This window comes from Bidens hawaiensis, unplaced genomic scaffold (assembly GCF_021521415.1).
Source record: "Bidens hawaiensis isolate Kalapana, Puna unplaced genomic scaffold, B.hawaiensis_p1.1 tig00000670_1, whole genome shotgun sequence".
Classification (NCBI taxonomy): Eukaryota; Viridiplantae; Streptophyta; class Magnoliopsida; order Asterales; family Asteraceae; genus Bidens; species Bidens hawaiensis.
In genome coordinates, this window is record NW_027491040.1 from 1695573 (window position 1) to 1722869 (window position 27297).

Sequence of the window (27297 nt, forward strand, 5' to 3'; positions counted from 1 at the left end):
TTGCGGTTTGAATACAACATAATATAAAAATAGCTAGTTATGTATATGTCCCCAAAAGATAAAATAAGTAAAAGAGGGGAGTGATATACTCACCTTAGTAAATAAGCAATAGATAATGATTAGGTAAGAAAGCGATAAACGAAGCTTTTCGGGAATTACCGACGAGAAATCCTAAGTAACATAAATTGAGGAAATAAATATGGATTAAATAATGAAGCTAAAACTAGATAAAGGTTCAGGATATAATGATCGGGTATATTCTTACGAAAGTTATATATTAAATAGACTTATTATTAATTTTATTATCATAGTTTTTATCGTAAATAATACAATTTAATTATACAAAATTACATAAATATATCTAAATAATTATTTATAAAATTGTTGGATAGGTTATATAAAGAGATTTATTTTACATGTTTAATTTAAACTAAAATAAATTTAATGTGTTTCTATACATTTTATTATTATCAATAAAGAATTCTTTTATATTAATAGTGTAAATAGTAGATAATAAATAATAATATTTATATATAATATAATCTTTTATAGAATACATAAACTATAATTTATAATAATTTTAAATATATATATATATATATATATATATATATTAGATTAACACCCTTTTTAAACATTAAAATCACTAACAATTTTTAAATAAACTATTATACATACATACATACATATATACTTACATATATACATATATATATAAATATATATATATATATATATATATATATATATATATATATATATATATATATATATATATATATATATATATATATATATATATATATATATAGTTTTAACAAAGGTTTAGAAAAGTGCTCGTTTAATATGTCGGTGTAAGAAAAATACAGATTAACTATTATATGTATAATATTAATAACTTAATTTAATTTATTAAATATAAGAATATATATAAGTTTAATTGAATTGTAACAAAAAAAAAAGAAACCAAAAACGGTGCTAGAGGGGCTTGAACCCGCGCCCTCCAGCTCCTCCGAGTCTTAACACGCACCCCCTAGCCAACTGGGTTAGCGGGTTAGTTGGTTATAAGCCTGCAACGAAAATTTATAAACAAGTAGAATCAACTCACATCACACCATATGAACCCTAGATTCCTAGTCGGCCAATTCCTTAAGGGATTGGCCGATTAATTATAGGGTTAAAGATCCAGAAAATATGATGAGTATAACGAAATATGTCATTACCTATATCAGTGAAGGGCGATGAACCGATTAAGCAATATTGAAGACGACCAGACAAGAACAAGAACAGGTATTTTTCAGACCACCATAATCAAATTCGTTAAGGCGCTTTTGTAGGCGATACCATAAGGATTGTATACACGTGTCTAATTGGATTATAACAATCTTTATAATACTAATTACTATACGAGTATATGATGCTCAATACATATAACTAATTCGAATCGTGTATGATTGTTATTACCTAATTATCTCGTTGGTGAGTCCGATTAAGGCATGTAAAACAATATACAAGATTCAATTTCCTTGATTATAACGAAAATTGTGGTGCAAGGTATAAAACGGGAATATGGGTTTCGAATTGTGTCGGGTTCGGATATGGGTTAAAGGGTTTGGATTATTAATATAATAATATAATCATATTTTTCAATTTGTCCCCTCTATTATGAAGATTGAAACAAAAATGGGTTTAAGTATTGATTAGGGTGTAAATTGTATAGTCTTGAAAGTTGTTTTATATAAAATAAATAAATAGTTAAACAATAATATTAAAATAAATAATTAACTCAATATTTTTTTGATTTAATTTCCCGTAAATCAAACGGGTCGGGTAATGGTTAATAGTTTAAAAATCCGAGTTGTTACACTTTTTCTGGTTCGACACGTGAAATACATCGTGAATAGTGCTCAGTTCTAGTGGTAATTTCAGTCGGTAGGCTACGAGACTAATTTTTTCAATAATATCGAAAGGTCCAATATATCTCGGGGCTAACTTACCGGTGTTTCCAAATCTAATAACACATTTCCAGGGGGACATTTTAAGAAACACTTTGTCACCTATTTCATAAGACAACGGTTTTCTATGAATATCGGCATAGCTCTTTTGTTGGTCACGAGCGGCTTTCAGTTTTCGTTTAATCTTATGAACTTTTTCAATTGTTTCCTGGATCAAATCAGATCTTGTATTTTGAGTATCGCCCAATTATGTCCAACAAAGTGGCGACCTACATTTTCGCCCGTATTATACTTCATATGGTGTTGCTTGTACTAATGTGGAAACTGTTATTGTACGAGAATTCAATGAGTGGGAGATGTTGATTCCAATTCCCTTTGAATTCTAGTGCACAAGCGCAAAGCAAATCTTCTACTTCTAAGGTTTGAATGGTTCGTTCGGATTGGCTATTTGTTTGGGGATGGTAAGCGGTACTCAGATCTATTCGGGTTCCCAAAGCTTCTTGAACTGCTTGCAAAAAATGTGAAGTAAAGGGACTGTCTCGGTCTGGAATAATTGAAAGAGGTACTCTATGTCGAGATACAATTTTGTCAATGTAAATTTGGGTGAGTTTTCGGTAGTGTAGTTGTTACGTATCAGAATGATTTGTGCGGATTTGGTTAATCGGTCTAGAATTACTTAAATTGCATTGTGTCATCGGGAGGTTTTGTGGAGATATGTTACAAAGTCTATGGTAATGTGTTTCCATTTCCATTGTGGGATTTCAGGTTGTTGCAACATTTCCGAGGTTTTTGGGATTCAGCCTTAACCTGTGCACAAGTTGCACATTTACTTACATACATGACTATATCCTTCTTCATACCAGGCCACCAGTAATATTCTTTAACGTCTTTATGCATCTTATCGGTACCTGGATGAATAGAATATTTCGATTTGTGCGCTTCATCAAGAATTTATTCCCAAAGATCATTAAGAGTCGGAATCTATACTCGGTTTTTGAAGTAATATATTTCATCAATTTTCTTCTCAAAGTTCTTTTCATTTCCGTGCAATTCTTCCTTTTCTAATTGATCTTCTTTTAAGGCTTCATTCTAGGCAATGTGAATTTGTTCGATGAGGCTACTCTGGACAATTATTCCAAGTGCTCGCACTCTTAGGGGTTTAATTCGTTCCTTCCGACTTAATGCATCAGCTACTATATTGGCCTTACCCGGATGGTATTTAATTTCCCAATCGTAGTCATTTAACATTTCTACCCATCTTCTTTGCCTCATGTTCAGCTCTTTCTGATCAAATATGTATTTTAGGCTTTTGTGGTCTGTATAATTGGTACATTTGGTTCCGTACAAGTAGTGTCTCCAGATTTTCAATGCGAAAATAATTGCTCCCAATTCCAGATCATGAGTTATATAGTTCTTTTTATGTACTTTTAATTTTCCGGAGGCATACGCTATTAATTTCTTTTGTTGCATCCAGACGCACCCTAAACCTTTACGAGATGCATCACAATAAACTACCAAGTCCTCAGTTCCATCTGGAAGACTTAGTATTGGAGCTTCACATAATTTTGGTTTTAACATTTGGAAGGCCATTTCATGTTCTTCTCCTCAGTCATACGTTCGATCTTTTTGAGTTAGGAGGCTTAAAGGTTTGGCATACTTGAAAAGTTTTCAATAAATCGTCGATAATACCCGGCAAATCCCAAAAATTGGCGAATTTCTTTTGGTGATTTACGTATTTGCCAATTCTTAATAGCCTCAACTTTACTGGGATCTACATGGATTCCTTGTTGATTCACAATATGTCCTAAAAATTATACTTCTTGTAGCCAGAATTCACATTTGGATTCACAATATTTCTTATAAATTTTCTTGCCTCAATAATTCCAAGATTACCCGAAGATGTTGCTCGTGTTATTCTTTACTTTTCGAAAATAACAAGATGCCGTCAATAAATACTATTAGGAATTTGTCAAGGTGGGGTTTGCAAAGTCGGTTCATGAGATACATAAATACTACAGATGCATTGGTTAATCCAAACAGTATAACCAAAAATTCATAATGACCGTACCGAGTTCCGAAGGCGGTTTTTGGGATATCTTCTTCTTGAATTCTTATTTGATAATAACCAGATCTGAGATCAATTTTTGAAAAATACTTGGCTCCTTGAAGTTGATCAAACAAGTCATCAATTCGAGGTAATGGGTATCTATTCTTTATAGTCACTTTATTTAATTCATGGTAATTAATACATATCCGAAAACTTCCGTCTTTCTTTTTTCACATATAAAACCGGTGCTCCCCAAGGTGAATAACTAGGTCGTATAAAGCCCCTATCTAGTAACTATTGTAATTGGTTGGACAGTTCTTGCATTTCAGAAGGTGCAAGTCAGTAAGGTTGTAACATCCTAAATATTATATTAATAAATAAAGGAAATTATGTTTAATTGAATGTGTATTAATATTTAATTAAGATTATATATAATAAAAGAGTATGGACTTGGGTGGGGAAAGATGGAATAAGGGATGGGATGGGCCTTAGGTCCATGGGCTTAAGGGAGTATAAATAATCCTTAAAGCTCTCTAAAACTCGGAATCCCTCATTCTCATCTCCTAGCCACCTTACACACCCTAAAACACACACACACCCTTCCCTATCCACGACCGCGACCGAGAAGAGAGATCCTAGGCCAAACCAAACCAAGATCTTTATAATATTTCCAAACCAAGATGGAAAAACGTTTTTAAGAACGGTTTGCCCTAAAACTTAACCCTAGAGTAGATCGGGATGAGATGGATCATAAAGTTGCAAACTTGATGATAAAAATGGACTTAACGAACTTGTTATTATATACAGTTCCTAGATCTAGTTAAAATGGATTTGGAAGCAATAAAGGTTGAAACTTTATTGATGCACAACCTAGATCTAGCCTAAAAAAGGTTTGAGAACCCATAAAGGTTCAAGCTTTATGGATAAACGGGCTAAATCTTAGCCGAGCACGGTTATGGACATGTTTAAGGGTTAATATAATACCATAATAGAAGAGTAAATGGTAAAATACCCTTTGATAAGAGAAATAAAAGAAATGAACACTAGCAACTCGTACGCATACATGTCCATACTCGAATACATTGATAAAATCACATACAATGTATAAATTTGAATACGATAAAACGAATTCGCATACATTACATGGATTCGAATACATGGAATGCTTCGAATACAATATACATGGTCGATTACAATGTAGACTCGAATACACTTAAGGACTCGCATACATGGATGACTCGGATACAAAGTAAACGCCCGAATACAATCATAGATTCTAATACAATAATGTATTCGAATACACCGATGTATTTGAATACATGGTGTGTTGGTGTGCTTGCATGTCCTGTGAACCCCATACGGTTTGACTACAAAATTGTATTCTAAGTAACCTTCATTCAAATACAGAAAAGGAGAAAGAAAGATTGAGTGAGTGTTGAGTATTCGATTACAAAAGGAAAGAAAGAAAGGAACACATTGTATTAGAATACATTAGTGTTTTAGGGTAAAATTATATTCTAAGTAAATTCTATTCTAATACAAGGCCATGCTTATGAATACAATAACTTATAAAGCCATTAGAATAGACCAGACTTAGCCATTTGGCTAAAACATGAATAATGTGGTTTGGACAAGTATTGATACACGTAATTCATATACAGTTAGCCCAACTCAGTTAAAGAAGGGATTAACCGTTAACGGCGAGCGTAACCGGATCCAGGTGAGTTTCTAGCCCCATTCCTTGTTATATTTTCGGGGTTGTGTGCATACTCGATGTGATTAGTTAATACACTTACCTTAAGTGGTAAGTGTATGTCTTATATGATTTATGTATGAATGAATGCTTGACGATGCATGAACGATTTGCTTGTACCGTCAAGGTATAGTTTAAAGATATGATTGTTACATATGATGTATATATATGATGTATGTATGCATGAAAGTACTAATTATGAATGTATAGAATGGTATAGAAGGTATGGTTAGAGAGGGAACATACCCTAATAATATCTGTGAATGTAGGGAACGAACCCTAATAATATCTACAAATGTAGGGAACAGACCCTAATAATATATGCGAATGTAGGGTACATACCCTAAAAATATCCGCGAATGTAGGGAACATACCCTAATAATATCTGTGAAGGTTATAGGACGAGGTGTATGTATATATGTATGTATCAAAGGCAAGAATGAAAGTATGATTGTATGAACGTATGAGAAAAGGTAAGAAGCTATGTATGTATATGTACCTTCAGGTGCGTATATAAGTAAGTGCATGGATGTATTATATGTTACTTGTATTAACTAGAACTCACTCAGCGTAGCTGACTTTTAGTATGCACGCAGGTGAGTAGAATGAGGCAGCTAGCTTGAGCGGGGCACATGGCAGAAGAATAAGGTAACTTTTGGTATGCATGAATTAGATGCGGAATGGAATGGACCATTATGATGGAATGAAAAAAAGTTTGTTTGATTGGTCAATGGAATGGAATCACCCATTACCATGTTCATTCCATTCCCTCTAAAAAACCCCAAATTCATTCCATCCACTATATCACCTCCATCACCCTACCACCACTACTACCCATTGCCCTTTCACCACCCACCCTCTCCTCCGCCGCCGGCCACCACCACCCGCCTCCGCCGCCCGTCGCCACCGAAACCTGCCTCTGCTGGCCGTCGCCACCGCTAACTGCCTCTGCCACCCGTCGCCACTAACACTCGCCTCGACCGGCGCCTCCACCACCACCATTACCCGCCTTACTACTCACCTTCGTAGCCACCTACCACCCACCACCACCTACCATTATCGCCACCGCAACCACTGTCCACTATCACCACCATCTGCCACCACCAACAATTGCTCCCGCCGCCCACCACCTACCACCACCATTACTGCTCGTCGCCCACCACCACCACCATCCCACCGCCACTCACTACCATTTTATTGTACTCTGAATTTTTCTAACTTAACAAACAATAAAAACTATTAATTCATGTCATTCCCATATGATAACCAAACATGTTAATGGAATGATAATGATTCATTCCATTACCCTGTCCATTCCATTCCCTCACACATTCCATTCCATCACTCATTCTATTACCCCATACCAAGCAGACCCAAAGAGGCTGGCATCTGAAGACTCATAATGTTTTATAACTGATGTTTAAATTTTGAAAGACAAGAATGTTTGTTTAAGACATGTTTATGAATTATTATGTAATGTTCAATGAAAGTTTTATATTCCGCGAAAGTTTTAATTAACTCTGATATTTAGAACTATGTTTATGAGTAAATCCAATGTCCAAAGTAGGGGATCGGTAACAGGGCCTTACAAAGGTGCCATAGCAATGGGAGCTGCTCCTGGTATTAGGTCAATACGAAATTCGACTTGTTGGGTCGGTGGTAAACCAAGTAACTCATATGGAAATACATCTGAATACTCTTGTACCACTGGGATGTCTTCTATTCACTTTTCATCGGGGTCCTTAGTTGTTACACTCGCCAAGTATAACGCACAACCATGGCGCAAATACTTTCGTGCCTTAAGTTGGGATAGGAGAGGTAGTACTATACCATATTTCTCACCTTGAACAATCATTGACTCATCATTTGAACGAGGAATCCTAACAGTCTTATTCATACAAACGATTAAACTTTATACTTGGATAGCCAGTCCATACCGATTATAACATCGACACTCCCAAATTCCAATAGAAGTAAATCAATAAGAAATGGGTGGTCGTTTAGGATAAGGGAATAGTTTTGGACTATTTGGTTAACAAGTATAAACTTACCGTTAGCGAGTTCTAAAGTGTAGGGTTTTGTTAGCTCACTAACTAGCGTATTTTCTAAGGGTAAAAAGTTAATAGATACAAAACTTCTATCGGCGCCTGTATCAAACAAAACTTAAACATACTGACCGGAAACTAAGAATGTAGCTCTTACTAAGTTAGAATCATGACGCGCTTCACCAGATCCTATTAAAAAAGAGTGTCCCTTAGCTACGTTGGAAGTTGATGATTGTGCTTGGTTCTATCATCTTGTTGCACCCTGTTTTAGCTTGGGCAATATCTCTGAAAGTGTTCGGTACTACCACATTCGTAGCAGGTACGGAGGTTCATTGTGGGTGGGGTTTGTTGATTGAGTTGTGGTCGGGTTGGTTGAGGTTGAGGTGGTTGGTTTTCTTGTCATCTTTGGTTTACATTATTAGTGGTGGCTCTACAGTTAGGGGCATAATGTTCAGTCCTTCCACACTTATGACATGTTATAGGTTTGCAATCACCCACATGATTGAAGATTACATTTCCCACATTTTGGTAATGTCCCTGTATATATTTCTTATTTCACATTTGAACTGGTCATGGCATAGTTTCGGGTAATCGGGCGAGCTCAATTACTTTGAGCATTCCCTTGCATCCTAGTCCCATAATCAGGTCGTTTTAAACTTGATGTTTTACCCGACATCCTTATTACTACAAAAGTAACTACACCAGCTTGGGAAACAGCACTTTCCAAGGTTGGGTGGGGCTACTGAGTTTACTATGCACCTCACAGCAGGGCTTAATCCCCAAATATAATGTTCGACACGTTTAGATTCAGGTGTAACTAGCCACGTTACTAAGCGAGATAGTCGTTAAAACGGTGTATGTATCCCACATGGTCAGTGCCCTTCATTTCCAAGTTCCACAGCTCATGTTCTATCCTTTGAATTCCACTTTTTGGGCAAAAATGTTTTAGTAAAAGAGTCTTGAGTTCGGCCCATGACATACGGTTTATAGCCTTTTGTCCCCTTATCTAAACCACTGTGTTCCACCATATCAAAGCATGATCCAGAAACATACTGGTAGCAAATTTGACTCTACGGTCTGGTAGACGTTCACTAATTTTAATTACTGACTCGGTCTTTTCAATCCATTTCACCAATCTGTTAGGTTCCTCAATACTTTTGAATTCAGTCGTGTTACACAATTTGAATTGTTTAAACAAATATTCCTGATGCGGAGATTCATGGTTGTTACGATTGTTACTAGTATTTGGTTGAGCATTAACATTTGAAGTTGTGTGGATATTCGGTACGGGAGTTGCATTTGTGACATTATTGGTGTTCAAAGCGGGTTCAAGGTTCTCAGCGATATTAAGAGTTGGGCGTGTATTATTGTTGTTTATAACAGTATCAGTAGCCAGCGGGGTAGTAAAGCCTGAAGCTATATTAGTATCCGGCGGAGGTATATTATTAGTGGCAGTACTGGTGCTCGAGGGTTTGTTAACAATGTTATTGGCAAGTATGCCAGCATCGACTGGTACTAAAATAGTCGGTATCACTACTTTTAGTTGGCTAGCAATCATTGCGGCCACTTCCGCCTCAGATATATGGTTAGCTTTCTTTGGGACCATTCTATAAAAAAATCAAATATATTTTAATTAATATCGTTTCCAGCATAATAAGCACATTATCACAAATCACAAACACACAACTATGCCAAAAAATACATTTGTATTACCCATAATTATTACTGTACATATGCATCCAAATTTTGGCGCATAGGCTTAACCTTTTATAGGCCAGCGCATGAATATGTTTATCAAAATTTAACACTAGGTGACATATAGACTTAACCCGATAAGGGCCAGTGCTTGTAATAATAGTATACCGTAAATAGTTCCCAAGTCAGCCCAACATGTTGCTACAAAATGGTGCATGGGATGTCATAAGACTATATGCAACCAACTATACTATTCTTTTCTACTTATTCATACATACAAGATAGACCAACCATACAACAACATCCACTAAGGCTGCAATAACTGACATGCAACACCATATCTGAGATGCCATCTGACACAAACTCTAGTGATAATAAGCGGTCGACCTCCTCAGATCTCTCATGCTCTGATGTAGATGCCAAACATCTTCACATGTTTCTTGTCTAAATTGATTAAGGTCATTTATCGATGTTGAGTAGGCTAATACTTGGTCGGTTATAACTCCTAACCTAGTAGAGTCAGATATGGGAGGTGATTCCTGGATTGGGGTTTGTACACCCAGGCAGGGACAGGTATCTCGGTGACCTGCACTCCCGAAGTCTCTCCTCAATGATAAGTCGAACGGGGTGGGGATAGGATGCGCTATGGCAGGTGTACAGTAATGCGAGCAGTCTGGTGGATCCTATGTGTAGGAGTGGGTGGTGAAACATGGTTTACAAGAGGTGTAGGGGTTCTCACTGGAGAATGAAAGGCACTAGTGGCTCTTGCTCCTACATCATTTCTAGGGGATTCCCTAGGGGATAGGTATCACAACGGTAACCCGATAAGTCGGGCGGATCTGTAGGTACTACGTGCGGGACCACAACATCCCCTAAGCTCTCACTCGCTACCTCCTCTGGTTCCTCTTCTAGGTCCTCTTCTTCCTCATGTAGTACTGGTACTACAATAGATAGACGACATGTATCTACCGACATATTTTTGCACAAGCGTTAGTAATAAGAGTAATATTTTTTAATAATATTAATCATAATAAAATACATACAGACATTCATACTCATTAGCGGGTATAATTGTTTATATACATATATTTACATAATATTATATTTTATTCCTAGAGCAAATCCAATATACATTTATATTAGGGTATCCTAAGGGACGTCCTAAATCTTTATAATCAATGGCTCTGATACCAACTTCTGCCACACCCTGACTAGGTTATTACGGAAGTGTAATACCAGAATATAGCTGACACCTCTGGTATCAACCACATTGTTATAAAAAAATTACAACTAATTTACATCATGTTACATTCGTTGGTACCAAGTTCACAAACTAGGCGAAAAACACATAACCAGTTCTCGGGGCTTCTTATTCTCTTTTATATAGTGGTATCTATCTACAGCGATTCAATTTCACTCTTAACACATCACATAAGCAAATCATTCCAACTTCGGCTCATCTGAAAAGCATGTTAAAATGGGTCAACAACGTCTAGTTGGTGAGTTTCAAGTTTCACGAGTACGAACAAACTAGTATGCATGTTCGTAAAGTTCACAGTATATATGTATATATGTATGTATGTATGTATGTATGTATGCATATATGTATGTATGTATGTATGTATGCATGCATGCATGCATGTATGTATGTATGTATGTATGTATGTTTGTATGTATGTATGTATGTATGTATGTATGTATGTATGTATGTATGTATGTATGTATGTATGTATGTATGTATGTATGTGTGTGTGTGTGTGTGATGTTTTTATATTAAGCCAAAAGTGAAACCGAAACAAGCTAAAAACACATGGCCACCCCTGCCCATGCACTCCCGTTGGCATTTAACAGCCACTTTGCCCCAAACAGGTACTATGTCTAACTCCACATATCATAATGAAATAAGTTTAAATGACAATGTGCAACTGGGTTAACATGTTCCGGCATACCACGCCGGCCCTGTCAGTTGGGTTAGTTAAACCAATAGTACTATCCACACGTCACCGACACGAAGTTAATCACTTGTGTTTGTGGGGACTTTCAAGTGTTAGTACTTGGATAATTCACATCACAACAAGTTTTCAAGTACATAAGTATGTATAAACATGCTTTTCACCCCAAAAGTTCGTAAAACATTTTAGAAAGTGGGGTCATGAAACTCACCTTATCGTAGTTGAACTGGTAATACGTATAAGTAACTAGTGTGCCTGATTATAGCTTGAATCCTATAACCGGTATAGTACTGTTAATATTAGTATAGTGTTTAAACTAAATCGGGCTATTTATCTAGTTTGGGTATTGTTGTTAGGCCCAGAACATGTAAGTAGTCTTAGATTGTTACGTTGTACATTATGAAATGTTCAAAACGAGACTTGGTTCAGTTTAATCGTTTTCCGTGACTGGCCAAGTTGATCGTTTGCGCGTTTCAGAAATAGGTAAGACCACAAAAACTTTAGTAAACATAGTGTTTTATAAAATGATTTTATTTATAAAATAAATATAGGGTTTCAGTATCTGGATTGATGGCAGTGTTTGTTTCCGTTTTCATACGGGTTTAATTATACAAAACCCGTACAATACACCCGAATTCTCGGGAAATCTCATAAATTTTTTTTTTATCAAATTCTTTCAAAACTATGATATTTGACCACTTTTAATGTTTTGACATACCGGTCAGTTCGTTAAACATAATGCTATCACTTTTGTTATAACATATATAATTTAAAACTTTATATTTTCATAACTATTTATGTATTTATAGATTAACTATGAGAATTTTTATATAAATAAATTAAATAATGCAGAAATTTATATATATTTTTAGAATTTTTATACTTAGCTATTTTTTTTATAAATATTCATTTTAGGTGTTATAATTAACCTATAAATAACCCGTTTATACCAAATGGCCCTTAAAAAATCCGATATCTTTTCTGAGTTGTCAATATACATTAATATAATCCCTATAAAATTTCCAAAACCTAAATCTTTAGGCAAAATACCTTTTTGTGCATTTTCCGGCTATTAAAACCCGATTAAAACACAAATGCACAAACTGTACTTAAACATCTCAAAATGATCCCATATTTTCCAGGGATGTTACCATCACATTTTTGAGTTTCAACCCAAATTTCATAAATTTTCAAGAAGTTTAACTATTTTTCATAAATAAACTCTAATAAACGGTAATAAATTCTCCAAATAATCTCCGTTTATTGAAAACAAACTTTGAACAGGGACTCACTTATATGATCTCTAATGTTACTGCTAAGTTTCACAAACTAAAAACAACTACGTCACAACCTAATACTAAACAGCCCCTAAACGAGTAAACCGGTAATTACCTTGTCAGGTTTCGAGTGTTTTTGGTTGTTTTATCGACTCTCTGGGTCTTTAGTCACAAAGTAAGTGTATCTACATATAATATAACACAAATCCAAGCATAAATCATCCATAATCAAGCCTTGTTATTTAGGGTTCCGGTTAAGGTTTAAAATCGAAGTTTTAAACCGTAAAAACGTTATATCAATGTTCTAATCCATATTTTTGGTCAAAAATCTATATGGTTCTGATTTTTAAACATGTTTAAGATCAGAAAATGATTTTAGGTCATGTTAAACATGATTATCACAAATCAAGACATGTTTATAGGATTATACTTGATTAAAACATGATTATAAGCTCATAAATTTAAAGTTTAACCTTAAAGTTTTTGCAGGGTTTGGAGAAAAAGAGCTGGCCAAAAGTTGGTAGGAGTTTTAGTGTGAAATGATTTTTGAAAATTCAAGAAGCACCAAATTGTTCTAAGGGGGAGTCTCCATAACTTGCGTCGCCGAGAATAAGGGTCCATTGTGTAACAACTCGGGTTTATCATTTATCCATTACCCGACCCGCTTTCGTTTTCGGGTTATTTTTGTAAATAAAAATATCGCGTTAATAAAAAAAAGATTAAATATTTTTATATTATTAGTTAATTAATTATATAATATATACATATAACTTTCTTACCATGGTAAAAACCACCCGAAACCAAACTTTAACCCATTTATGTTTTCACCTTCAATCTCCGGGGACTAAAATGAAAATTATGCTTTCAATCAACCCATTTACCCGTAATCCAAACCCACATCCGTGACCCAATTAGCAACCCGGAACTCGTTTATCATTCTTGGACTTTAATTCTCGTCGTTTATTTGGAAACTGAATCAATATGTGTGCTAATCATACCAAATCGGCCTACCAACATGTGACATTCATGACAAAACGAGGTACACTATATTCTTTACCTAACAAGTAAACGATAAATCGGTTAATTCGTAGTGCTTAAACGAGTAACCGACCGATACTAATTATGACCCGTATACATACTGAGGGGTCATATACGAGTTATATATATGTTATAGAGGCTAACATATTGATATTTAGGCCCCGGTACGTTTAAAACTCTTTAAACGAAAAAGGTTTCGTTTATCGATACGCTATAAGCTTAAACGCAATCGTTAATATCAAAACAAGCATTGTAGCATCCGTTAAGCCGAAAAAGACTTATAAAACACTTATATGACATGTTCTAAGCAATCCGTGAAAATATTTTGGAATTTTACAATGAGTCAGTACGTTTTTCTTATTTTACAAAAATAAGCTGAAAAACACTCGTTTTTACGCTATTTCTTACACTCGAATTAATTTTCTTGTGAAAAACCGGACCCGAACTAAATTTGAAGTGGACTTTTCATGTTTGGGCTTGTATGTATAATTTAATGGGCCAAAACAGCCCATTAAGGGCCTCTAAAGAATTCCGATCGGAACATATTAGCCCCCAAACATCACACCTTTTTATAAACTTACATCCTAAGCTTTGTTATTCAATACAACATACAACATATTTTGAAGTCCAGCAGCTCTAACCTCTGTTCTCTCAACTCCCTTTCAAAAACCCTAAGGTAAGATCAAATTCTATAAAGATTCAACAAAGTTTGATGCATATAATTAACATATAAACATGTTTTAGTTAGTTTTAAACATGTTTAACCATCCAAAAACCCTAAAAAAATCAAGTAAAATTATGTTTTGATGTTAAACATGTTTACAAACCAGGAACATATACTTTTTTGGTCAAAAACGCGGATTAGAACATGAATACAACGTTTTTACGGTTAGAAAGTTCGGTTTGAACCCAAAACCGAAACCCTAATTATCAAGGCTGTTACATGGATGATTTATGCTTGGTTTGATGTTATATGATATGTAGATATACTGAGTTTGCAACCCGAGACCCGGAAAATCGTTTAAGCTAGCAAAATTCATCGAAAACCGACAAGGTAAACCCGTAATACTCGTTTAGGGGCTGTTTAGTATTAGGTTATGACGTGCTTGTTGTTAGCTTGTGAAAACTTGCAGGGACTTTAGGGATCATATAAATGAGTCCCTGTTCAAATTTGGTAATTTTTCGATAAACAGAGAATATTTGGTGAATTTATTCCCGTTTATGAGCGTTTATTTGGGAAAAATAGCTAAACGTATTGAAAAATTATGAAACTTGGTTTTGGAGTTTAATATGTGATGGTAAGATCACTGGTAAAGTTTGGGAATCATTGGAAATGTCTAAGTATGGTTTGTACAATCATGGCTTAACCGGATTTTAACAGCCGAAAAACGCACAAAAAGGCATTTTTTCAAAAGAGTTAGGTTCTGGAAATTTTGCAGGGGCTATGTAATGACATTGAAGCCATTTGTAAAAATTATCGGATTTTTCAGAGGTCGTTTGATATAAACGGGCCATTTATTACACGATTATAACCTATTAAATGAATTTTTATAAATAAATAATTAATCATAAAATTTCTGGAAATATTTTTACAAAATTCTCCATGTCTTAATGTATTTTTACAAAAATTTACATAATTTATATATAAGTACATATTTAGTTATGATTAATCAAAGATTTAAATTATAATTGTTTTAACGAAACCGGCAGTTTTGTGTTTAACGGACTGACTGGTATGTCAAAATGTCAAAAGTGGCCAAATATCATATTTTGAATGATATTAATAAAAACGAACTTTTTACGAGAATTCCGGACAATTCGGGTGGATTGTACGCGTTTTGTATAATCAAACCCGTGTGAAAACGGAAACGAGCCCTGCAATCAAACCAGACACCGAAACTTTAAAATTCTTTCATAAATCAACTTATTTTATCAATCAATATATTTACTTAAGTTTTATGTGATCTTACCTAATCCCGAAACGTATAAACGATTAACTGAGCTAGGCTCGGAAAACGGTGAAACTGAGCCAAATCCAGTTTTAAACATTTCATAGTATACAACGTCACAATCTAAGACTATGGTCATGTTTTGGGCCTAACAGCTATACCCAGATTATCTATACAGCCCGACTTAGCTTGAACACTGTACTAGTAATAACAATACAATACCGTTTATAGGAATCAGGCTATAAACGAGGCATCTGACTTATTGATACGTGATTTCTGTGCGAACTACGATAAGGTGAGTTTCACGACCCCCACTTTCTAAACTGTTTTACGAACTTTTGGGGTGAAAAGCATGTTTACATAAACTGTTATACTTGAAAACGTGTGATGATGTGGATTATCTAAGTACTAACACTTGACAAGTCCCCACAAACACAAGTGATTAACTTCGTGCCGGTGGCGTGTGGATAGTACTATCGGTTTGACAAACCCAACTGTGACAGAGCCGGTGGGGTAAGCCGGAACATATGTAAAACCAGTTGCACATTGTCATTATATATTTACATACTGCTATGTGGTGTTAGACATAGTACATACATGGGGCAAAATGGCTGTTAAATGCCAACAGGAGTGCATGGGCAGGAGAGGCCATGCAGTATAGCTCGTTTCGGTTTCACTTGTGGCTTAGCATAATGCATCATACACATACATATATACATACACACTGTAAACTTTACGAACTCGTGTACTGATTTCATTGATACTCGTGAAACTTGAAACTCACCAACTAGACGTAGTTGACCCGTTTTAACATGCTTTTCTGGTAAAGCAAAAGTGGAATGATTTGCTTACATGCTTGGTGTTAGGAAGAAAGTTGAATAGCAGTGAATAGACGCTGATATAATACTGTATAAGAAGCTCGTAAACCGGTTATGTGTTTTTCACCTAGTTTGTAAACATAGTACCTACCAATGTAATATGATGTAAACTAGTTGTTGAATTTTCTTTATAAACAATGTGGTTGATACCAGTGTTATCTGTTACATTCCCGTATTACGCTTCCGCAACTACCTAGTCGGGGTGTGACAGAAGTTGGTATCAGAGCCATTGGTTATAAAGAATTAGGATGTCCCTTAGGATACCCTAAGATAACCGTAGGCTCGATTAACTCTGGGAATAAAATAATATTAAATAATATACACGAATGATTCTCGTGATGAACGCGAATGGACAAGTGGGTTATTATGGTCCGGAACGTAATAACAGACTTGTTTGTACGAGGAAATTCGAGAAGAAGTCGATAAACAATCGAATAGGTAAAAACAGCAACATATGTGTATAAAATATAATAATAGATAAATATTTGTGTATATAAACGATTATTTGTGCTTATGTGTATAAATACCTACATGTATTCTACTATGATTAATATAGAAGGATATTATTCTAATCACTAACAATTGTGCAGGAATATGTCAAGATCTACTGATCGTGTACCTAATGCCCTACCAACAAGGCCTGAGGAGGAGGAGGAGGATCCGGAAGAAGAAACTGAGGAGGAACCAGAGGAGATAGAAGAAGGTGCAAACGCGGTAATTCCTCGCGAGGTACCCCCAGATCAACCCGACTTATCGGGTTACCGTTGTGACACCTACCCCCCTAGGGAATCCCCTAGGAATGTAGTAGAACAGGGAGCTACTAGTGCTTATCATTCACCTGTTAGGGCACCCAGATCCCCTACTCCACCTGTACAGCATGCACCAGTACCCCCACCCACCATTAGAAACCGTCAGACTGCTCGCATTTCAGTGCGTCCACCTGAGCACACTTTTCCCCCACCTCGATCTACGTACCATAGGGGAGAAACATCGCGTGTCCAGGTAACCGAGATACCTATTCCTACTTGGGGTTTACCTGCCCCGATACCCGAGCCACCTCGTCATTCTGATTCAGCATGGTTTGGTTTAGCAACTGATCAGCTCTTAGAACACTCACATTCGATAAATAGCCTAAACCAGCATAGACATGATATGTATGATCACATGAGGTATATGCAACAGGAAATCAGAATTGTGCAAAGATCCAGTGCTCACAGCCATGGGCGTCAGGATCGAGCGATGATACTACTGGGAGCGTGTTTAGCGGTTAATGCGGCCCTAGTGGCTGCTGTTGTTTGGTTGTGGCTTCATGTTGCAAAGAATGGATAGGACCTAGTAGTCTGGTCTTATGTATATAGTCTTTTGATATCCCAAGCAGCATTTTGTTACAGCGTGTTGGGCTGGCTTGGGAGTTGTTTGTGGTTTAGTACTATCTCAAGCACTGGCCCTTATCGGGTTAAGTCTACATGTCACTTAGTGACAAATTTTGATACGCATATACAAGCGCTGGCCTATACTAGGTTAAGCCTATGCGCTAATTTTGGATGCATATGTACAGTAATGATTATAATTAATACAAACGTGTTTTCTTTGGCATAATTATGTGTTGTGAAAGTGTAATATCGTAAAGTTGTGTTGATCATAGTGAAACGATATTGATTATTATATAATTGATTATTCTATAGAATGGCCCCGAAGAAAACAAACCCTTTGTCTGAGGCGGAAGTGGCCGCAATGATTGCTCGTCAACTACAAGCAGTGATACCAACAATTGTAGCCCAAGTCACTGCAGGCATACGTGCTAACAATACTGTTAATCAACCTACGAGCACCACCACGACCACTGTTAATACACCTCCGCCGGACACTAATGTAGCCCCGGGTGTTACTACCCCAGTGAATACTGATAATATCATAAATAATAATAACACTCTCCCAACTATGAATGTCACTGGGAACCCAGAACCTGTTGTGCACCCTGATAATATCCCGAACCCTGTACCGGTTGTTAACACAACTAATAATAATGATAATAATAACCGAGAACCCCCGCGTCAGGAGTATTCATACAAACAATTTACATCATGTAAACCGATTGAGTTTAAGGGTATTGAAGGACCTAGCGGGCTGGTCAAATGGATAGAAAAGACTGAATCAGTAATTAATATCAGTGAGTGTCCACCGAACCGCCTGGTCAAATATGCTACCAGTATGTTTCTAGACCAAGCACTGATGTGGTGGAACACAGTAGTCCAAATAAGGGGACAAGATGCTATTAATCGTATGTCATGGACTGAATTAAAAACCCTCATGTTAGAGCATTTTTGTCCTAAAAGTGAGATTCAGAGGTTGGAACACGAGTTATGGAATCTGGAAATGAAAGGAGCGGATCACGTGGGATACACGAATCATTTTAACGAACTGTCCCGCTTAGTTCCGTGGTTAGTTACACCGGAAGCGAAACGAATTGAACGTTATATCTGGGGACTGACCCATGCTGTGAGAAGTATAGTGAATTCAGTTGCCCACCCGACATTAGAAAGTGCTGTATCTCAAACGGGTGTCGTTACTTTTGATCTGATGAGAAGTGGAGTGATAAGGATGTCAGGTGAAACAACAAGTTTAAAACGCACTGATTATGGGACAGGAATGCAAGGAAACCCTCAAAACAAACGGGCTCGTCCGAATACCCGAAGTTATGCCATGACCAGTTCTAATGTAAAACAAGAGACCTATAAAGGGACGTTACCGAAGTGCAGAAGATGTAACTTTCATCATGTGGGTGATTGCAAACCGATCGTTTGTCAAAAGTGTGGAAGAACGGGACACTATGCCCCTAACTGTAGAACCCCCACCAACACTGTTAACCGTCCACCGCAATCAACTCAACTCCCTCGACCTCAACCAAACCGCCCACAACTCAACCAACAAACCCCACCTACTACGAACCTCCGTGCCTGCTATGAATGTGGCAGTACGAAACATTTTCGGAGATACTGCCCTAATTTGAACCCGAGTACAGTGAGAAGGCAGAACCAAGCACAAGCATCAACCTCCAACACAGCTAAGGGACGCGCGTTTGTATTAGGACCGGGTGAAGCGCGTCAAGATCCGAATGTGGTGACAGGTACATTCTTAGTTTCGGGTCAGTATGCTTCAGTTTTGTTTGATACGGGCGCCGATAGAAGTTTCATATCTGTTAATTTCTTACCTTTAGAAAATATGCCGGTTAGTGAACTAACAAAACCATATATTATAGAACTCGCTAACGGTAAGTCTATACCTGTTAACCGAATAGCCCGAAACTGTTCCCTTATCCTAAACGACCACCCATTCCTTATTGATTTACTTCCAGTGGAATTGGGAAGTTTCGATGTTATAGTCGGTATGGACTGGCTATCTAAGTATAAAGCTGAAATTGTCTGTAAGGATAAGACCGTTAGGATACCTCTTTCGAATGATGAAGCTATGATTGTTCAAGGTGAGAAATCTGGTACAGTACTGCCTCTCATATCTCAACTTAAGGCATTGAGATATTTACGCCAAGGTTGTACTTTATACTTGGCGAGTGTAACAGTTAAGGAACCCGAGGAAAAACGAATGGAAGACATCCCAGTGGTACACGAGTATTCAGATATATTCCCCGATGAGTTGCCTGGTTTACCACCGACCCGACAAGTTGAATTCCGTATTGACTTGATACCGGGAGCAGCACCCATTGCTAAGGCACCTTATAGACTTGCGCCTTCTGAAATGCAAGAACTGTCCAACCAGTTACAAGAATTACTGGACAGGGGTTTTATTCGCCCTAGTTACTCACCGTGGGGAGCACCAGTGTTGTTTGTAAAGAAGAAAGATGGGAGTTTTAGAATGTGTATTGATTACCGGGAATTGAATAAAGTGACTATAAAGAATAGATACCCCTTACCTCGAATTGATGACTTGTTTGATCAGCTCCAAGGTGCGAAGTATTTTTCAAAAATTGATCTTAGATCTGGTTACCATCAAGTAAGAATTCAGGAAGAAGACGTACCAAAAACAGCTTTCTGAACTCGGTATGGTCACTATGAATTTTTGGTTATGCCGTTTGGGTTGACAAATGCACCTGCAGTGTTTATGGACCTCATGAACCGAGTTTGCAAACCTTACCTTGACAAGTTCGTGATAGTGTTTATCGATGACATTTTGATATATTCGAGAAGTAAGGAAGAACACGAACAACATTTGCGGGAAATCTTAAAATTATTGAGGCAAGAGAAGTTATACGCAAAGTTGTCCAAATGTGAGTTTTGGCTACAAGAAGTACAGTTTTTGGGACACATTGTGAACCATCAAGGGATCCAAGTAGACCCAAGTAAAATTGAGGCCATTAAGAATTGGCAAGTGCCTAAGTCACCAAGAGAAATTCGTCAATTCTTAGGACTGGTCGGATATTATAGAAGATTCATTGAAAACTTTTCAAGTATTGCACAACCTTTAACCCTCCTAACTCAAAAAGATCAAGCATATGAATGGGGAGAAGAACAAGAAATGGCCTTCCAAACGTTAAAACAGAAGTTATGTGAGGCTCCAATATTAAGCCTTCCAGATGGAACTGATGAATTGGTGGTATATTGTGACGCATCTCGTAAAGGTTTAGGATGCGTACTGATGCAAAGAAAGAAAGTAATAGCATATGCTTCCCGACAATTAAAAGTGCATGAAAAGAATTATACGACCCATGATTTGGAATTGGGAGCAGTTATCTTTGCATTGAAGATTTGGAGACATTACTTGTATGGCACTAAATGTACCATCTATACTGATCACAAAAGCTTACAACACATATTCGATCAGAAAGAGCTAAACATGAGACAAAGGAGATGGGTAGAACTGTTAAATGATTATGATTGTGAAATTAAATACCATCCGGGTAAGGCTAACGTAGTAGCTGATGCTTTAAGCCGAAAAGACAGAATCAGACCATTAAGGGTACGAGCACTCGGAATGATTGTTCAAAGAAGCCTAACCGAACAAGTTCGCGTTGCACAAGATGAGGCCTTGAAGACAGATCAGCTAGAAAAAGAAGAACTACATGGAAATGAAAAGAATTTTGAGAAGAAAATCGATGAAGTATATTATTACAAAAATCGGGTCTGGATTCCAACACTTCATAAACTCCGAAAGCTGATTCTTGATGAAGCACACAAATCCAAATATTCTATTCATCCAGGTACTGATAAGATGTATAAGGATGTTAAAGAATTTTACTGGTGGCCTGGTATGAAAAAGGATATAGCCGTGTATGTAAGTAAATGTGCAACATGTGCAAGGGTAAAGGCGGAATATCAAAAACCTTCGGGAATGTTACAACAACCCGAAATCCCACAATGGAAATGGGAACAAATTACCATGGACTTTGTGACACACCTTCCTAAAACCGCTAGAGGACACAACGCAATTTGGGTAATTGTGGACCGATTAACCAAATCCGCACACTTTATTCCCATCCGTAACAACTACACCACCGAAAAACTTGCTCAAATTTACATCGATGAAATAGTATCTCGACACGGAGTACCTCTTTCGATTATTTCCGATCGAGACAGTCACTTTACTTCACATTTCTGGCAAGCAGTACAAGAAGCCTTGGGAACCCGAATCGACCTAAGTACGGCTTACCATCCCTAAACCGATGGTCAATCTGAACGAACCATCCAAACCTTAGAAGATTTACTTCGTGCTTGTGTACTGGACTTTAAAGGGAATTGGGATCAACACCTCCCGCTCATTGAATTCTCTTACAATAACAGTTATCACAGTAGTATACAAGCAGCACCGTATGAAGCTCTATACGGGCGAAAATGTAGATCACCACTATGTTGGACAGAAGTGGGTGATACTCAAATTTCAAGATCCGATTTAATTCAGGAAACCACCGATAAGATTCACCAAGTTAAACAAAAATTGAAAGCTGCCCGTGACCGACAAAAGAGTTATGCCGATGTTCGCAGAAAACCGTTATCTTTTGAAATAGGTGATAAGGTATTTTTAAAAGTATCGCCATGGAAAGGTGTTATAAGATTTGGAAAGACTGGTAAACTAGCCCCGAGATACATCGGACCTTTTGAGATTATTGAAAAAATTGGTCCCGTAGCTTACCGATTAAAACTACCCTTAGAACTGAGCACTATTCACGACGTGTTTCATGTATCGAATCTGAAAAAGTGTTTGACTGATGAAACGGCAATAATACCACTGGAAGATGTTCAGATCAACGAAAAGCTCAACTTCGTAGAGGAACCGGTAGAAATTGTAGACGGGAAAACCAAACAGTTACGACACAACAAAATTTCATTGGTAAAAGTTCGGTGGAATTCAAAACAAGGACCCGAATATACTTGGGAACGAAAGGACGAATTCCGAAAGAAATATCCACACCTGTTCCCTAGAAAACCGATGACACATTAAATTTCGGGGATGAAATTTCTTAACGGGGGGAGAATGTGACATTCATGACAAAACGAGGTACACTATATTCTTTACCTAACAAGTAAACGATAAATCGGTTAATTCGTAGTGCTTAAACGAGTAACCGACCGATACTAATTATGACCCGTATACATACTGAGGGGTCATATACGAGTTATATATATGTTATAGAGGCTAACATATTGATATTTAGGCCCCGGTACGTTTAAAACTCTTTAAACGAAAAAGGTTTCGTTTATCGATACGCTATAAGCTTAAACGCAATCGTTAATATCAAAACAAGCATTGTAGCATCCGTTAAGCCGAAAAAGATTTATAAAACACTTATATGACATGTTCTAAGCAATCCGTGAAAATATTTTGGAATTTTACAACGAGTCAGTACGTTTTTCTTATTTTACAAAAATAAGCTGAAAAACACTCGTTTTTACGCTATTTCTTACACCCGAATTAATTTTCTTGTGAAAAACCAGACCCGAACTAACTTTGAAGTGGGCTTTTCATGTTTGGGCTTGTATGTATAATTTAATGGGCCAAAACAGCCCATTAAGGGCCTCTAAAGAATTCCGATCGGAACATATTAGCCACCAAACATCACACCTTTTTATAAACTTACATCCTAAGCTTTGTTATTCAATACAACATACAACATATTTTGAAGTCCAGCAGCTCTAACCTCTGTTCTCTCAACTCCCTTTCAAAAACCCTAAGGTAAGATCAAATTCTATAAAATTCAACAAAGTTTGATGCATATAATTAACATATAAACATGTTTTAGTTAGTTTTAAACATGTTTAACCATCCAAAAACCCTAAAAAAATCAAGTAAAATTATGTTTTGATGTTAAACATGTTTACAAACCAGGAACATATACTTTTTTGGTCAAAAACGCGGATTAGAACATGAATACAACGTTTTTACGGTTAGAAAGTTCGGTTTGAACCCAAAACCGAAACCCTAATTATCAAGGCTGTTACATGGATGATTTATACTTGGTTTGATGTTATATGATATGTAGATATACTGAGTTTGCAACCCGAGACCCGGAAAGTCGTTTAAGCTAGCAAAATTCATCGAAAACCGACAAGGTAAACCCGTAATACTCGTTTAGGGCCTGTTTAGTATTAGGTTGTGACGTGCTTGTTGTTAGCTTGTGAAAACTTGCAGGGACATTAGGGATCATATAAATGAGTCCCTGTTCAAATTTGGTAATTTTTTGATAAACGGAGAATATTTGGTGAATTTATTCCCGTTTATGAGCGTTTATTTGGGAAAAATAGCTAAACATATTGAAAAATTATGAAACTTGATTTTGGAGTTTAATATGTGATGGTAAGATCACTGGTAAAGTTTGGGAATCATTGGAAATGTCTAAGTATGGTTTGTACAATCATGGCTTAACCGAATTTTAACAGCCGAAAAACGCACAAAAAGGCATTTTGTCAAAAGAGTTAGGTTCTGGAAATTTTTCAGGGGCTATTTAATGATATTGAAGCCATTTGTATAAATTATCGGATTTTTCGGAGGTCGTTTGATATAAACGGGCCATTTATTACACGATTATAACCTATTAAATGAATTTTTATAAATAAATAATTAATCATAAAATTTCTGGAAATATTTTTACAAAATTCTCCATATCTTAATGTATTTTTACAAAAATTTACATAATTTATATATAAGTACATATTTAGTTATGATTAATCAAAGATTTAAATTATAATTGTTTTAACGAAACCGGCAGTTTTGTGTTTAACGGACTGACTGGTATGTCAAAATGTCAAAAGTGGCCAAATATCATATTTTGAATGATATTAATAAAAACGAACTTTTTACGAGAATTCCGGACAATTCGGGTGGATTGTACGCGTTTTGTATAATCAAACCCGTGTGAAAACGGAAACGAGCCCTGCAATCAAACCAGACACCGAAACTTTAAAATTCTTTCATAAATCAACTTATTTTATCAATCAATATATTTACTTAAGTTTTATGTGATCTTACCTAATCCCGAAACGTATAAACGATTAACTGAGCTAGGATCGGAAAACGGTGAAACTGAGCCAAATCCAGTTTTAAACATTTCATAGTATACAACGTCACAATCTAAGACTATGGTCATGTTCTGGGCCTAACAGCTATACCCAGATTATCTATACAGCCCGACTTAGCTTGAACACTGTACTAGTAATAACAATACAATACCGTTTATAGGAATCAGGCTATAAACGAGGCATCTGACTTATTGATACGTGATTTCTGTGCGAACTACGATAAGGTGAGTTTCACGACCCCCACTTTCTAAACTATTTTACGAACTTTTGGGGTGAAAAGCATGTTTACATAAACTGTTATACTTGAAAACGTGTGATGATGTGGATTATCTACGTACTAACACTTGACAAGTCCCCACAAACACAAGTGATTAACTTCGTGTCGGTGGCGTGTGGATAGTACTATCGGTTTGACAAACCCAACTGTGACAGAGCCGGTGGGGTAAGCCGGAACATATGTAAAACCAGTTGCACATTGTCATTATATATTTACATACTGCTATGTGGTGTTAGACATAGTACATACATGGGGCAAAATGGCTGTTAAATGCCAACAGGAGTGCATGGGCAGGAGAGGCCATGCAGTATAGCTCGTTTCGGTTTCACTTGTGGCTTAGCATAATGCATCATACACATACATATATACATACACACTGTAAACTTTATGAACTCGTGTACTAATTTCATTGATACTCGTGAAACTTGAAACTCACCAACTAGACGTAGTTGACCCGTTTTAACATGCTTTTCAGGTAAAGCAAAAGTGGAATGATTTGCTTACATGCTTGGTGTTAGGAAGAAAGTTGAATAGCAGTGAATAGACGCTGATATAATACTGTATAAGAAGCTCGTAAACCGGTTATGTGTTTTTCACCTAGTTTGTAAACATAGTACCTACCAATGTAATATGATGTAAACTAGTTGTTGAATTTTCTTTATAAACAATGTGGTTGATACCAGTGTTATCTGTTACATTCCCGTATTACGCTTCCGCAACTACCTAGTCGGGGTGTGACACAACATAAGTGAATTAGGAAACTAGGATCGTTTATTATAGGTATTACGTATACGAGCAGCCGTCATTAACCCGTTTATGGTTATACATTAAAACGTCTACAAAATTCAATTAAACTTGCAGAAACCTCTATGCCAACATCGCCTATCGATCCCCCTTATTTAATTGTATTATCTTCGTCGTTTGATTTGGTTTTTAATCTTGTCACTGGACGGGGGCATGTTCATCAATTAGACGGTCGATTCTTCATGGTTACAGGTAATTTCTTTGTGTTCTATGAACGTCAATCATCGTATAACGTTAACCCCATTATGAATTGAACAATCAACGAGCAGATCAATCAATTGTAATAGTTAGGGTTTATTTCAATTTGGGGGAAATCTAGCTTCTGTACTTAAATATTTGTTTGCGTATGGTAATTAACAGAAGCTGCAGCCCATTGGGTTTGTGTTTGTGTATTAATTGGTTGTGCCTGCCACCTGCCCGGGTTCGAATCCGGCAGTGGCCAGACAAGGCCAGTTTTATATATATATTTTTTCCATTTATTATTTATCTTTAAGTGTTAAATGATTTATAAATAAATATAATTAATATTAATTATCAAATGAACAATATTTTTATTAAAAACGACATCTTGAAATTTATTTTGTTTTCTTTTCAAATCTCGTTAAAAGCTTTCGTTTACGTTTACATATACTTATATATATATATGTGTGTGCGTGTGTATGTATGTATTATAAGTATATTTTTATATAATAAATCATCGTTATTTTATTAAAACCCGACGCTTTCTAGTCGTTAAACATTTTTATAAATTTGTTTATATTAATTTTATATATGAATATATATATATATATATATATATATATATATATATATTATACTATATATATATGTATCATTCTTTAAAAGATTGTAACGATCGTATCTTAAACGTATTGTTTATATTTGTAAAATACAATTAGATTTTTGTTAAATATTTCAAGATACATATCTTATGATAAATATATATTTTAACGTTGGTATTAAAGTATTTAATATTGTACAAGTTATATTTTTTATGTACACCTTTATAATTGCCTTATATTTAAATAAATATTATTCAAATAATTAAATAATTGTTCAATTCATTTTTATTTATTGAACTAATAATGATGAATTCACAATA